Raw genomic sequence first — 2,500 nt, 5'->3', positions numbered from 1 at the left:
CCCGCCCAGACTTAAACGCAGCACCAAAAGCTCCAGGCCGGCCGGTATATCTCGCAACTTAATGACAACGGCACCTCGTACTCAACCCTCGGGGGGGCGCTCACCAGGCCAGGGGTTAGTAACGAGCGGATGTGCACGCGTGTCGACGTCGGGCTTGCGACCGGGCTCGGCTCATAACTGTTCCGGAGTGCCGATAAGGGAGGTGCCGAAGACAAAGAGCGTGGGCGCGGTGCTGGTTTGAACTGCACGAGGGCAGGAGAGAAAAGCGAGCAGCCCACGGGAAGCAAGCGTGGAAAGGACCCGAGACTAGCAGCAGCTAGAAGGCGTGGCAAGAGTTTGGAGCACGTGCAACCGGGGTGGGGGAGTTGGTTCGAAAAGCAGGCAGCAGAGACCAGGGGGACAGGACCGTGCGGCACTGACTAGGTGCACCCTCAGATGTAGGCGAGCTTGCCGGAGGCACAGCGGGAGGCATGCGTGTGGAAGGAGACAGGGCTCCAGCACAACACGCAGCACCGCAGGGACTCCATGGCAAAACTGCACAAACACCGAATGAGGGCACGCAAAGCCAGCGAGGCAGCACGGCAAGCCCACAGTCAACTACGTCAAGCTCTCCTCCTCCTCGTCCAGAACCACTAAACCACGTCGACCACTGGCAACAGCCATCGAGACCGAACCACACGGTTTGCGTCCACCGACATGCCACACCGAGTCTCTCTCTCTCTCTATGCCGATTCACCAGGCATCGTTCCCATCTCTGCTCTGCACACTCCACAGAGAGTCAACTCTGCCCTCCACGATCCATTCGGAGGCTAACGGCCCGGCAGCAAGCAGTCCCAGCACTGACGCAGTCGTTCGTTTGCAACCCACTGACAGCCGTCCTGGGAAAAGCAGAGGCTGGCCGAGACCAGTGCCGGCGCGCCCGGAGGCCCACGCCGGACTGCCCCCCATCGCGATTAAATGGAGGGACAGAGGTCGAACTCTCCCAAAGGCGGAGTAAACTCCAGGTCTGCACTTAGGGGGACGAAGAGGAGCAAAGGAACCTCTGCGACAAAACCCCAGCCGCGCTCCCGCCGGCAAAGGCGAGTGCGATTGATTGTCAAGCGACCCTCAGACAGGCGTAGCCCCGGGAGGAACCCGGGGCCGCAAAGTGCGTTCAAAGTGTCGATGATCAATGTGTCCTGCAATTCACATTAATTCTCGCAGCTAGCTGCGTTCTTCATCGACGCACGAGCCGAGTGATCCACCGCTAAGAGTTGTCTCAGGTTTTCGGTCCGTCCCTCGCGCGAGGGGTCGAACCCGGAACGTGCGAACGCTCCCCCGCCCTCCCCAATGGGGTGTGGGGGGTGGGAGAGCCCCAGCCTGGCACGGCCCTTCGGATTTCAGTCGAACAATCACAATGACCAAAGAAAGGTTTTCACGCGGCCAACGTGGTCAGGGCGCTCGCGAGGCGAAGCGCGTCAGCTCGTCCGACGCCGGAGCCCAACCGTGCCGACGCGCACCACGGACAACAGAGGCAGGGTCTCTGCCGCCACCGAGGCCGGGAGGACGAGGAGAGAGAGAGAGCGAACGCGGACGGACTGAGTGGGGTACAAGGCCGACAGGATGAGCCCGCTGCGGGGAAACAAATCCTGCCTCCGCGGCCAGGTACATTCTCTCGAACGTCACGGCTGCCATCTCAAGCTCGACACCGGCAACGGACACGCGAGTCTTTAAACCGCCGCTCCGCCAAAAGCACCAGCTCGCGGGGCCGGAGGGGGAGTCGTGTAGGTACCCTGTACCGGTAAAGGGAGGGTGACTAGAGCGACCAAAGTGTCCCCACGGTGGGAAAGAAAACCGGGCCTGCATCACCGGATCAGTCCCTGCAGAGCTCACAGTGGCCGGTTGACGAGGTCCCGACGGCGGGCCGCCGGGCAGCACCCAAGCCCGCAGAAGCTCCCTTCAATTCGACTGCGGTTGTAATGCTGCAAGACGGTGGCAAGTCCATAGGAAGGCGGGTGCTTCTACGGTCGCCGGTCCCGGACGAGAGCTGGGTGGCCCGTCAGTGACAGCGTAAAGACGAGGAGAGCCTGGCCAGTGAGAAGAGAGGAGGAGGGGCTGGAGGAAGGCGTGGAGTACAGAGAACGAAAGCCTCACGCTCACCCTGCCGGATGGGATGCACAACACAGACGAGACCAGAAGTCGAGAGACCGGGCCGCAGGCCAAGGGGGGGGGGGTCAGGCATGGGCAAACGAGCAGCTCGGACATGCGGTGGAGTAGCGGTGCAGGCAAGATTATCTCGGTCGTGGAGGGGGCAGTAAGCCAAGGAGCACGAAAGTGTGGAAGGCAATGAAGCCAGCGCAACACGACGTAGCATCCGAGAAACGCCTCCTCACTCGCAACGTTTCCAATCTCTTGCCTTTCTCTCAAGCAGACTCTCCGCAGTCCCCACTGAACGAAAGCGACCGTGCCGTGCCAGGGCCGTCCCTGTGTCTCAAGCCGACGGGAGACATCTTTCTCGCGC

At 61.9% G+C, this 2,500-nt stretch overlaps 1 non-coding gene across 1 annotated transcript; it reads right to left on the bottom strand.

The window, feature by feature from the left end:
- Positions 1 to 1,101: 1,101 nt before the first annotated feature.
- On the bottom strand, positions 1,102 to 1,255 carry LOC137361117 (5.8S ribosomal RNA). The gene has a single exon (XR_010972097.1). It is a non-coding gene; the product is annotated as a 5.8S ribosomal RNA (ribosomal RNA).
- Positions 1,256 to 2,500: the final 1,245 nt, after the last annotated feature.

Source organism: Heterodontus francisci, unplaced genomic scaffold (assembly GCF_036365525.1).
Source record: "Heterodontus francisci isolate sHetFra1 unplaced genomic scaffold, sHetFra1.hap1 HAP1_SCAFFOLD_1391, whole genome shotgun sequence".
Lineage (NCBI taxonomy): Eukaryota > Metazoa > Chordata > Chondrichthyes > Heterodontiformes > Heterodontidae > Heterodontus > Heterodontus francisci.
The sequence above is the reverse complement of the archived record's forward strand: the minus strand, read 5'-3'. Positions and strand labels throughout refer to the sequence as shown.